Raw genomic sequence first — 13,107 nt, 5'->3', positions numbered from 1 at the left:
AGATCGTGCTTCGGCGCGCATTCTCAAGGACTGCTTTTCGTCCTCCGAGGCGTCCTCCCCGCGCAAGGGGTGGAATTCTCGTAAGGACTCTCGTCCTCTCAAGAGGAGTTGTGTTCAAGAGGACGCTGCTCGTCAGTCTTCTTCGTCGGCTAGCTATTTTGATGCCTTTCCACCGCAGAAGAAGTCTAGGATTTCGTCTGATGAGGATGTTTCGGAGCGCCCCAGCCGCTCTATGGAGAGAACCTTTCTTGCTCCTGTGAGGAAGAAGAAGGCGTCCCCTCGCCCATCGTCTTCCCATAGGATTGTCTCTCCTCCCAGACAGGATTCTTCGCCTTCTAAGAAGATTTTGTTGGAGATGCAGCGACAGTTGTCTTCTCTTATTGCTGAGAAAGACTCTGCTCCTCGTCGTCGCAAGGACTTGACTTTGCCTGTCAAGAGATCAAGGAAGTCTCCTTCTCCTGCTCCGCGTTCGTCGTCTCCTTCTCCTGTGTCGTCGCCTTGTCGTCCTGTTAGCTCTCTTGCTCCTCGTCGTGACGCTCGTCAACAGGACGCTTCGCGAGCTTCTTCCCGTGACGCTTCGGCCGCTCTTCAGGACGCTTCTGTTCAGGACGCTCGTCGGGACGCTCTTCCGGTTTTTGGGCGTGACGCCTGTGACGACGCTCTTCAGGACGCTCTCCAAGACGCTCCGCTGGACGCGTTCGCCGGTTGCTCTTCAGGACGCCCGGAGCATTCTGTTTCTTCTGAGAAAAGAAGATCCCTTCTTCGGATTGGACCTCAAGGCCTTCGTTCCCCTAAAGTGTTGGGTGACTCGTTTGCTTCTCCGGCTGTGGCGGGAGAGGTTTCTGCCGATTCGGATCCTGCTGAAGTCGAGCTCTCGTCTGCTTCCTCTTCTTCGGACTACCAAGTTTTGACCAGCTTGCTTAAGGACTTGTTCGGGGACAAGTTTAAGCCTTCGGCTCCTCTTTCTCCTCCTTCTCAGCTAGCTTCCTCCAAAGCTAGGAGAGCTCCTGGTTTTTTGAAGATGACTTCTTCTTTGGCGACCAAGAGGGCTTTCAAGAAAGTCAACATGTGGATGGAGGAACGGAAGTCCCATGGCAAGACCTCTTTCGCTGTGCCTCCGTCTAAGCTTTCAGGCAAGGCTGGTATGTGGTATGAGACGGGAGAAGATCTCAGCCCTAGAGTTCCTTCCTCTTCTCAAGGGGATTTTACCAGTCTTGTCGACGCCTCCCGTAGGTCTCATCTGCCTACTGCTAAGGTTTCTTGGACCTTGTCAGAGACCGACCACCATCTCAAAGGTCTCTTCCGCACCATGGAGGTGTTTAATTTCTTGGACTGGTGCTTGGGAGCCTTAGATCTTAAGCTTCGAAGCTCGGACTCTATTACTTTGGGGGAGCTCTCTAGTGTCCTTAACTGTATGGACAAGGCAGTTAGGGATGGATCTGAAGAGCTGGCGTCTCACTTTGGTACGGGCCTCTTAAAGAAGAGGGCCTTGTTTTGTGACTTCACTGCTAAGTCTGTCTCCCCTTCGCAAAGGGCAGAATTATTGTTCGCTCCCTTGTCCAACCATCTGTTTCCCCAGTCCTTGATTCGGGACATTTCCGCTAGTCTTAAGGAGAAGGCCACGCAAGACCTGTTGGCTCATTCTTCTAGACGTCCTCCAGCTCCTTCTTCTTCTTCGTCTGCTTCAGTTTTGTCAACCAGGAAGAAGAAGCCCTTTCGTGGAGGAACTTCTTCCTCTAGATCGTCTCCGCGAGGAAGAGGTTTTACCAGAGGAGCGGCCCCCTCTAAACCTAGGGGAAAAAAGTGACTTCTTTCACCTCCAGACACCTGTAGGAGCCAGGCTTTTTATTTTGGAAGCCTGGAGAACACGAGGGGCGGACGCATGGTCTCTGACTGTCTTAGAGAGAAAGGTTACAAGATCCCCTTTCTCATGTTTCCACCCCTTTGCACGTCGCCCAGGGATCTGTCGCCGTCTTACCACCGAGAGAAGCAACAGATTCTTTTGGACCTCCTGGAGCAGTTGTTAGAAAAAAGAGCCGTGGAACAAGTTCTGAAGTTGGATTCTCCGGGGTTCTACAACAGGCTTTTCTTAGTCCCAAAGCAGTCGGGAGAGTGGAGACCGGTCCTAGATGTAAGCGTCTTGAATCGTTTTATTTCAAAGGACAGATTCAAGATGGAAACGCCTCAGACGGTTCTAGGGGCCTTAAGACCAGGGGACTGGATGGTCTCTCTGGACTTACAAGATGCGTACTTCCATGTTCCCATTCATCCTCAATCAAGGAAGTACCTGAGATTTGTGCTGGGGGGACGAGTCTTCCAGTTCAGAGCTCTCTGCTTTGGTTTGTGCACCGCTCCCATGATCTTCACGGTGATCATGAAAACGCGTTGAGGTGGCTTCACCTGGCGGGTGTTGGTGTCATTCTACCTAGACGACTGGCTCATACGAGCCTCTTCTCGGGAGAAGTGTCTGGAGGACCTGACTTTCACACTGAATTTGACGAAGTCCTTGGGACTTCTTGTGAACCAAGAAAAGTCCCATCTGATCCCGACGCAGTCCATCGTCTATCTGGGGATTCAGATGGATTCAGTGGCTTTTCGAGCTTTTCCATCCCGAGAACGGCAACGGCTTTGCTTAAGCAAAGTTTCGTCCTTTCTAGGGAAAGAAACATGCTCGGTGAGGGAATGGATGAGTTTGCTGGGGACCATTTCCTCGCTGGAGAAGTTTGTTTCCCTGGGAGGCTCCATCTCAGACCTCTCCAGTTTTTCTTGGCGGAGAACTGGAGGGACAAGGAGAATCTGGAAGAGATTTTGACGATATCTCCTTCTGTCAAGGATCATCTGAAGTGGTGGTTCGACCCCTTGAAGCTTGCAGAAGGGGTTTCTCTTCGCCTTCAGAGCCCCGACCTAGTGTTGTTTTCCGACGCGTCCAGGGAAGGATGGGGAGCAACACTAGGAGGGGAGGAAGTGTCAGGCACCTGGAGAGGGGAACAGGTGTCCTGGCACATAAATCTCAAGGAATTGGGTGCTATCTTTCTGGCTCTTCAATTCTTCGAAGCCCAAGTGGCAGGCAGAATTGTCCAGGTCAATTCGGACAATACCACAGCTCTAGCGCACCTCAAAAAACAGGGGTACTCGATCTCGTTCCTGTTCATCCTTGCGAGGGAGATCCTGCTCTGGACTCATGCTCGAAGGGTCACTATTCTCACGAGGTTCATTGCGGGAGTGGAGAATATTCGAGCAGACCTTCTCAGTTGGCAAAATCAGCTGCTACCGACCGAGTGGACTCTTCACAAGGAGGTATGTTTAGAGTTGTGGAGAATTTGGGGACGTCCTCTAGTGGACCTCTTTGCCACGTCCAGGACGGCAAGACTTCCCCTTTATTGCTCTCCTGTCCTAGACCCAGGAGCGTTAGCCATAGACGCCCTCCTCTGGGACTGGAAAGGACTCGACCTTTACGCTTTCCCTCCCTTCAAGATCCTGGGAGAAGTGATAAGGAAGTTTGCAACGTCAGAAGGAGCAAGGATGACTCTAATAGCCCCCTTCTGGCCGGCAGCGGATTGGTTTCCAGAGACCCTGTCCTTCCTAGTGGATTTTCCAAGAACGCTTCCATTGAGGGTGGACCTTCTCAAGCAGCCGCATTTCAAGAGGTTCCACCAAAACCTCTCCGCTCTGAGTCTGACTGCGTTCAGACTATCTCAAAGTTGGCCAGAGCAAGAGGCTTTTCGAGATCTGTGGCAAAGGCCATCGCCAATGCCAGGAGACCTTCTTCGAATGCGGTCTACCAGTACAAGTGGTCTGTTTTTAGAAGATGGTGCAGGAGTAAAGGAGTTTCCTCGTCCCACGACCTCTGTACCACAAATAGCTGACTTCCTTTTTATCTTAGGCATAAGAATAAACTGGCAGTCTCGACTATTAAGGGCTATAGAAGTATGTTATCGGCAGTTTTTAGACACAGAGGCCTGAACTTGTGCGATAACAAGGATCTTCACGATCTATTAAGATCCTTCGAGACTGTCAAAATTCCTCAACTCAGGACACCTTCTTGGAATCTGGATGTTGTCCTGAAGTTTCTTATGTCTAGTAATTTTGAACCTCTGTCTTCGGCTTCCCTCAAAAACGTGACGAGGAAAGCTGTCTTCCTAACGGCTCTGGCGACAGCTAAGAGGATCAGTGAAGTGCAGGCTATTAGCAAACATATTGGCTTTAGGGGTCCTAATGCTGTATGCTCCCTAAATCCTTTGTTCTTAGCCAAGAACGAGAATCCTTCAAACCCTTGGCCCAAATCTTTTGAAATCAAAGGTTTGACGGAAATACTTGGGCAAGAGTCAGAAAGAGTCTTGTGTCCTGTCAGGGCTCTTAAGTTCTACTTAGCCAAGACCAAGAATACTAGAGGCTCATCGGACAATCTGTGGTGTTCGGTGAAGAGACCTGATCTTCCCATGTCCAAGAATGCCTTAGCATTCTTTTTAAGAAGTGTTATTCGAGAGGCTCATTCCTCCTGCCTAGAAGGTGACATGAGACTTCTGAAAGTAAAAGCTCATGAAGTTAGAGCTATCGCGACTTCGATGGCTTTCCAAAAGAATATGTCTCTGAATGATATTCTTGGTGCTACCTTCTGGAGAAGTAATTCAGTGTTCGCTTCGCATTACTTGCGGGATGTGAAGACGACATTTGAAGACTGCTCTTCGCTGGGACCGTACGTTTCCGCAGACACTATGTTGGGAGAAGAAGGCAATACTCATCCTATCCTTTAGGGGTTAGGTAGTATTTTTAATCTTGTTGTTGTCTATTTCTGGTTGTTGGGTGGCCATTGAGGTGGACATCCCAATTTTTTAGCCTATGCTAGGTTCTTTTACCTTAGATAGGGCGGTCAGGTGGTTGGTCGTTGCTCCTTCTCCCTCTCTGTATGGTAACATGATCTAGTCCTATTGTGGTCACGCCCCCTTGGACAGGTCATCTGGATCTCTCCAGCTTTATAGGTCCCTACCTTGCTGGAGACTCTGGATTAGCAGAAGCAGGCTTGGGTGACAGATAACCTCGAAGTCAGCTATGCTAACAGGTAAGGAACCAAGGCGTCATTCGCCTACATTTATTTGTTTCCTAAATCCTATTCTGTCTCTTCCCACCTCCTACGGTGGGATTCAGCTATATATATATCTGGCAGGTAAGTGTCATGAACAAAATGATATTTTAATGATAAAATAAGGTTTGTTCATACTTACCTGGCAGATATATATACTTTAGTGCCCTCCCGCCTCCCCTCTTGAGACAGTGGCACTAGAAAATCTGAATAGAAAATGGGAATGGTTCCCGATTCCCGCCTCCCAGCGGCGGGAATGAGTACTAACCACCTGGCCACACTGCGTGTGCCGCGAGTTTTGAAATTCTGTCGGATTTCGGAGAAATACAGCTATATATATATCTGCCAGGTAAGTATGAACAAACCTTATTTTATCATTAAAATATCATATTTCGTCGTTCTATTAGGCTAATCCAGGCAAAACTTTTTTGCCTTGGCTACTTACATGCCGCTGATGTAGTTTTGCCCTAAATGTAATTCTTGCATCTTATGCAGATTACTTGCAAGCCTTCAGTAAAATTTTGCCATAATATTAATTTTCAAATTGTGTTTTCCAGGTGTAGGCACTTGCTAGCCGCCAATTATTTGCCTTACACTAATTATTGAATGTTTCGTCATTCTCTTAGGCTAATCCAGGCAAACTTTTTTTGCCTAGGCTACTTACTTGCGAGCAGCCGATGTAGCTTTGCCCTAAAAGTAATTGTTGCATCTTACGCCATTTCTCTAATCCAAATTTTACATCAATGGGGTTTACAGGGTGTAGGCTGTTCACAAGCTGTCGTTATATAATTGCCCTAAAAGTAATTCTTGGATGTTTCGTCTGTCCTTTAGGCCAAAGATGTGCATTTTATGTTTGTTTACCGAACCTAGTATGCTAGGTAGCTGTTGGTGAATAAAATTACCTTAAGCCTCACATTTTCCCTTGCAGAGAATTGAAAGTGTAAGGGCAGAAAGTAGTAAGGAGAGAAGGGGGGCTTATTACGCAGCTCCAAGATTATATAGCAAACTTCCTCTTGAGCTGAGTTAGTTTGAGGATTGGAAGTCTTTCAAAATGAACTTTAAACTTTTTTGTTTGTCAGTGCTGTGGTATGGAATATCAAACAGTGAATGTGGAACATGCAGTGTGATGATGCATGCTCAGTGGAATACATCTGATGAATAAAGTTTTAATTTGATAATGGAGGCCCTGCAAGCACTTTGGAAGTGGTGCAAGAGGTAGATCAGTGTCAACAAGTAACAAGTTATAACAATGCAGGCAGTCTCCGGTTTCTGAGGGGGTTTCCGTTCCTACGCCGCGTTGTAAACTGAAAATCGTCGAAAAGCTTCAAAAATCCAAAGAAAACCTTTCTTTTAATGCTTTTGGTTGCATTGAAAATGATGTAAACTGCATTTTTATTGAGTTTTTCATAAAGGAAACCTCCAAATTTTGATTATTATGCTGTTTTGGAGCCATATATATTTCTTCCGTCGGATCGGCGTTGTAAGCGTCGTAACCCCGGAACATGTGTCGTAAACCGGGAAATAATTTCTGATGAACATATTTGAAAAGCGTCGTAACCTCGGAACGTCGTAAGCCGGAGTCGTCATAAACCGGGGACTGCCTGTACTTTATCATCGGCCAAGAATCGGTCTCATATTTGCCTTGTCAGTATATTGTGTAGAGTACTCGCTTCGTCAGTACATTTACTAAGTTGGAACTTTTTCTGGAAAGTTTCTCATGTCTCTTGTGCAAGGATAATTTGCATCTAGGTTGATGCACAGATTGTGAATGTTCCACACTTCCAGTACCCAGAAGCAGCCACTGATGCCCATTTCAGCCTGATGTCAGCTCATGCAACGAGTGCTAGATGGTGCCCACTGGTGCTATCTACCATCTGGTGCCAACTCATTCTCTGAGCAGCCAAAGGCTCCCAAAAACACCCAAGCACCCATGGGCGATTCCTACCATCTGGCGCCAACTCATGCTCTGTGCAGCCAAGGTGCCCCAAAGCGCCCATAAGCGCCCGAACACTCAAGTGCTCCCACAGGCAGCAACTGTGGCAGCCAGCCAGGCATGTACAAAGCTGACGTACCCTTTTTATCTCCTGCTAGCCGTATGTGTTTATCCGCTTGCTTCCACGCCTGGTTCCCTAGCTTCCTTCCCATACCATCGCCAGTCTTGTGTCTTGGTTAACAGAAAATTGACCTTGCAAAATGAGTGTTGTGCAGTGGAGGAAGTGATTATCCGGCCCGCCGGTTCTCCTATACCTATGTCACTGTCATACTCCCTAGACCTGGGAGGAGTCATACTGAAAGTCTAGTGGAGGCTGGTGGGAAATCCCCGGGTAGTTGTCCCCTCTGTCGAACCTGTTGCATAGTCCCAGGTATCGACAGACAGCCACTGGAAAGGCATCTTGGTAGATGTGTAGCGGAGGAGGTAGCTGCTCGTCCCGCTGACTCTCCTAGACGAAGGTCCCTGTCAGACTCCCCTAAACCTGGAGGAGGCATACTGGAAGTCCAAGGGGGGTCAGACCCCCTCAGTCGAACCTGTAGTACATTCCCAGGTATCGGCAAACAGCCACTGGAAAGGCGTCTTGATGGATGTGTAGTGTTAGATAGCCACTGGAAAGGCGTCTTGATAGATGTGTAGTGTTGTCATCTATCGGGTGGCATCCTACAAATGTCTGGTGCCTATTCCCAGGTGCCCGACACCAGTTCTCGGGCGCTCAGCGCTGTCTTTAATACCTGGTGCCAACCTTCAGAGCTCCCATCATCCGCTCTCATGTGCCCTGCTCCAGCCTTCTAGTGTTTGGTGCCAGTTCCTCTTTATTACTTGACACTTGTCTTTGCTAAGAACACACTGTTCTTTCTTGAGTGCCACTCTCTGATTGAATGCCTGGCTCCAGCTTTTCAAGTGCCACCACCAGTCTACGATCACCAGGCACCAACTCTTCAGTATCAGACTCCCACCTCTTGGCGTCATACAGACCGTTAACAAGCGTTTTGGCTCTCTTCAGTTTGTTCCACCTTTGCTTAGGGTTCAAGACGAGCTGACGTTCTCCCTTTTTAGTGACAGGTAGTGTCTAGGAGTCCTGTCCTTTGCAGACAGCGACTTTTGTGTCCGGAATTTATGAGCTTGATGAAGGAATCTCCCTCCTCTGGTGTTTTTCTTCGTCCTCCAAGAAGCCTATCAAGGAGTTGAGATTTTGAATTTTGTTGAAAAGGGAGCAGGACAAGGACAATTGAGATGGGTTATAGAACTTTCCATGCTTTCTCTGGAATTTCAAGAAGAGAAAGCTCCGGTGCTCTTTTACTACTGTGAGAACGACACAGTTGCAATCAACCCTGTTATTTTTGCCTACAGACCTATATCACCTCTTCCTCAGAACACAGTCTCCGTTGCAAGAGTCAGCTTTTTGGATGTCAGTCTCAACTTGCGGAATTTTTGGGCTTTATGTCTGCCTAGAGAATTACTGCTTGTTTCAGACGGTCTGCTAATATATTGTCCCTTTTTTCTTCTTTCTTGGAACATTAGTGGAGGAGTCTACTGTACTGGGAGCTCTGTCGTCCACCGAGACGTTGGTCAAGTTAGACAAACTTCATATGAGTCAGAACTGCAATGGTGGCTGTACATACATAGAAGTAGGGAACTCCCTTCGTCCTCTAAGCCCAGACCTAGTCTTCTGCTTTACACCTCGGATCTTGGTCGAGGAACCCACAGGTTAACCGGAAACTTTCTGGGTCTTGCTCCCCAGATGATGGATCCTTCTCACATAGCCTATGTTAGAGAGCTGTAAGCATTTCTCTTGGGAGCTTCAGTGCTTCTTGATCTTAGTTTACACCTGGACTTCAGTAGTTCTCTCTAGAGGAGATTTCATTCCTAGCGTATACATAGAGAAGAAAGGCTAGTTTTCTCTCATTTTCTCTCCAACCAAGAGAACCTCTACTGTTAACAGATTGGATTCAGTTTCATTCAAGTCATCTAAAGTTCTTGCGGATGAACTGAGAGCAGGTACTTCCTTACGTCCCCTGGTCTGGCAGGAACTGTGGAGTCCATGGGGCAGACCGTCTTATGTTCCTATTTGCCACCTCAAGGAACCTTTGAAGCTTCAGAAGGCACCAGTACAAGGTTTTTCTGCTAGTCTTATTGCTGAAACTAGTGTGGTTGCAGATTTCATTCTTCTAGCCCTGTCTGCCAGTCTAAGTGGGCCTTTTTTTGATGCTGGGGTTGCAGTCTCTACCCTTCTTCTTGGAGACATCTGTGTCCCATTTTTGGATACCTCTTCTGTAACTGAGGAGATCTACATCTTTCGTCCTCCATCAGTAAAGGGTATTGATCTATGCTTAACTAAGTGTTTAAGCACAGGGGCCTAGCTTTTGATGACCTTATCTGGTCTTTGATGTGTCCAAGTGTGGAAGGAATCTGGTCCTCTGGAGCCTGGATATATTTTGAATGACTGATGAGTCCCTTGTTTGATCTCCTGCGTTCCTCTTCTCAGCAACCTTACACAGAAGACATCCTTCTGAATGACCTCTGGCTTCGACTAGGATGCACTAGTGAGATCCAAGTCATCGTTTAGAGAAGGTATTTTCACAGGGAGACGCTTTTTTCCTCGTTTAGGTTTTTAGCCATAACGAGGATCTATTCAAGCTCTAGATCCGTCCCTTCTCCTTTAGGAAGTTAACGGTCATCATTGACTGAAGAAGAAAGAACCTTCTGTTCAGCTACAGCTTTTGGGTTTTTACATGAACAAAATCAGACTAAGATCACACCCTGAAAGGGCTTATTTTTGAATGCTTAAGGAAACATTTTGCCTTTTAAGTGAAAGTCAAGGACATCAGAGCAACCTCTTTTTCCTTAGCTTTCAGGCTTATTTATCCTTTACTTATATTCTACTTAGTCCTACTGGAATTATTTTGTCCTCCGCGTCTCTACTTCCATTCCACAGCAGGAATGGAAGTATAGTCATCCTTCGCGTCTTGCTTTCTTTTCAAGTGATCCCGATCATCTAGCTTGCCTGTCGCCTGATTCGCTGGGCGACAGCTACAGTCTGGCGCCAGCTATGGAGCTTCCAGAGTCACGAGCTTCTGGCTCCCAGCTCACTTGGAGCCCAGCCTGATGCCAGCTTTTGCTCCGAGCGCCCACTAGCTCCCACAGGTGCCCGCTAGCTCCCACAAGTTCCCGCTAGCTACCACAGGCACCCGTTAACTCCCACGAGTGCCTGCCATTCCTGGGGCTTTTAGCTCAACAGGTGCTCAGCACTTCTGGCGCCAGCTACAGCCTGACACCAGATCATTCTCTGAGCATTCAAGCCCTCTCCAGCTCTGTGGGAGAATAGGGAGGTCTCTGTCCTTTTGGAGTTTTTCAGAGGACCATCCTCTACATATGGTGATATGGCAAGATCCGTTTCATTCACTGACTAGAACTTATTGCCCTCATGGACTTCTAACTTGGGACACACTCAGAATTAAGAGAGCAGTTTGCCTTCCTTTAACCTGTAAGAGTCAACCATGTCATATGACTTGTTGCAGAAGTCATCCCACACAGGTTATCCACGTCACATGATGTTCTTAAGTTTTTAAATTTGCGCACCTTCATAACGCATTGTATGGATAATGTTTATGTTGGATGGGTACTTGGCAAACCTCCAGAAATGCAACAGCGTCTGAGGCTGGCCCAGAGTAGCCAGATTGGGCTACAAATCGCAAATGGGTTTGCATTTTAAACCTTTGGCGACCAGATTTCACAATCTGCTACTTGTGACTTTTTGGGCTACTTTTGATTTGACTTGGGCTCTTTTATTCGATTTGGGCTACTTCCATGTATTTTTATGTTAATAATAATAATAATAATAATAATAATAATCACACCAATGGCAATAAAATGCTCCTAGTGATCCCCCCATCCCATCCAATACCCCCACCCTCTCCTCGACACCACCACCAACAAGAGGAAGACAAGCTCCTCATCCATTTCTATGAACTGCATGGAGGAGGGGAGGTATGGGTGGCTGGGGAGGTAGGGCTGGCCGTGTCAGAAATGGTGTAGTGTTATGGAGCCTTATCTTGATAAAAATTGTATTGTTTGTCGATAATTGGTATACATCTCCAGCCCTCTTCCAGTATCTTTATTCCAGGAAGACAGAAAGCTATTGATTGTACTTGTAGGATACTAAAATGGTACAAAAAACTTTTTTTCACATGTTAGATATCACAATGTTGGATGCGCAAATACTTTTTATGTTCAAGAACCATACAGAAATGTACACCGCCAGATTTCATAATTGAAGTGACACGCCAGCTGTTAGAAGATAATGCTGTTGAACGCCCCTCACCAGGTCGTTGCTCTGCTACTGGAGATCCAACCCAACTTTCTGCACATCATTTCATTCGTACAATGCCAGTGCCACTAGGTGGCAAAAATCAGAGTACAAAGGGCTTGCTATGTCTGTCGACATACAAATCATCGACCACAGCAGAGAGAAGACACTTGCTTCCACTGCCGTGAATGTGATATGCCACTATGTCTGGAACTATGTTTTGAAAAATATCACGCACACTTAGAAATTTGTAAAAGTGATAGAGAAAAGAGAAAATGTAGTTTGTAAGTTGTATTGCTGAACAAAAAGTAAAGAAAAAAGAGAATGTATTTATAAGTTGTATTACTGAATAAAAAGTAAAATAAATTTGTTTCTAATTTCTATTTTGTAAGAGAAATTAAATAATAAATTGTTCATATTAGTGGAAAAAATGGTGTATAAGGGGTCCTATAAGGGGAGGTATGGAGAGTAAAAAATAAAAAAAGAGGAAAAAAAACCGAAAATGGACAACACCACGAGGATTATGACTGAGCAGCCAGCTGGGGAATGTGCCCCTAATGCAAACTTCCAGTTTTGGACCTTAAAATGTGGGTTGTGTGGCTTGTAAATGCTATTTTCTTTCATTTGGGACCATTTGGCATTGATTAATTTAAGAATAGCAAGCTAAGGATGCCATGGTAGCAAGCTAAGGACGTCATGGTAGCCTCTACCTCTTTAGCTTGCATACATTTGATGCCTCGTACGTCCATTCTGCTTTCAAACTACTGGGAATGTAATTGTTCTTTGTTCCTCACTATTTTTAATGGAAGTTAAACAGTGTTGAATCTTTCAGTGCCTTGAGACCATTTTTAGTGACTGGCATGGTATCATAGAAGGAAGCACAGGATTGTTTTTTCCAACTGTCTCTTCACCTTGTAATAAGGTGTCAAGTTTTTTGCAGAGCTAGGGGTTACATTGTACCTGAAGCACCCACCACTCTCAGTGGATGGATTGTGGATTTATCTCAGTGTAGGTGACAATGCTGTCTGGTTGTTTTATTTTGGTGCTACGCCCAGGGCAAGGGCGAGCACCTATCATGCTTTGCTGGCCATCAGAATATTTCCTTTGCTGCAAAGTTCCCAAAAAGTAGGAGGTGACCCATGGCTATATCGCCACGCCGCTACAAGCTAAGATGAACACGTACCAGAGGCAGTATCTCAGTAGCTCTCTCAACTGATAGGTAATGAGAAGCATTGGTTTTGAATGCTAGCAGTTTTTTCTGTTTTCAGATTTATTACATTCTTAATATTTTTGGAGTAGAATATGTCCATGTATCCCACCTCCTATCAATGTGGGAATCAGCTATGTAATTGCTTGGTAAGTTACTTATATAAAAATATACTTACCATACAAAATTGATTGGTAAAAATGCAGGTGCATTGTCATTATGTTTTGTTGTTGCATGAAAAAAATCTTGTGCCTGGTCAGCTCTGCCAAAGAATTATGGTAGACTTTACAAACCAGGGATTTCATTATTGCTTTTGAGCTTTTATCATTTTCTTTGTTGTCTTTGTCCTGTGCAGCTTCAAATTGTTAACTTTGCTTTTCTCCAGTTTTCACCTCTCATTTGTTAAGAGTCTACAATAATGAATTGGTGGTCTGGTTAAATTACTTTCTCATGCTGCAATACAAAACTTTCTTAGTCATGAGCAATACAGTTCTGTCATTTGACAACCAATCATGAAGTAA

Source organism: Macrobrachium rosenbergii, chromosome 1 (assembly GCF_040412425.1).
Source record: "Macrobrachium rosenbergii isolate ZJJX-2024 chromosome 1, ASM4041242v1, whole genome shotgun sequence".
Classification (NCBI taxonomy): Eukaryota; Metazoa; Arthropoda; class Malacostraca; order Decapoda; family Palaemonidae; genus Macrobrachium; species Macrobrachium rosenbergii.
This window is presented reverse-complemented; position numbering follows the sequence as displayed.